The sequence below is a fragment of the Myotis brandtii genome, unplaced genomic scaffold (assembly GCF_000412655.1).
Source record: "Myotis brandtii unplaced genomic scaffold, ASM41265v1 scaffold169, whole genome shotgun sequence".
In the NCBI taxonomy this organism is placed as follows: Eukaryota; Metazoa; Chordata; class Mammalia; order Chiroptera; family Vespertilionidae; genus Myotis; species Myotis brandtii.
Window position 1 is genome coordinate 47,900 of NW_005356215.1, and position 202 is coordinate 48,101.

Below are 202 nucleotides of genomic sequence, written 5' to 3' on the forward strand. Positions count from 1 at the left end.
CTATGACGCGCACTGACCACCAGGGGGCAGACGCTCAACGCAGGAGCTGTCCCCTGATGGTCAGTGCGCTCCCACAGCCAACCTCCTGCAGTCCCTCCCCGCTGGCGGGCGGCCCCAATTGCCTCGATAGGGACTGGGTGATACTGCCCTGATAGGCCCCAATCGCCTGTCAGGCCAAGGGACCCCAACTGTGCACGAAATC

The 202-nt window shown here is 64.4% G+C and overlaps 1 protein-coding gene across 2 annotated transcripts in view; it reads right to left on the minus strand.

Moving 5' to 3' along the window:
* MESDC2 (mesoderm development candidate 2) overlaps positions 1–202 on the minus strand; it is a 10,868-nt gene that overhangs the window by 7,725 nt on the left and 2,941 nt on the right. The window lies entirely within an intron of this gene.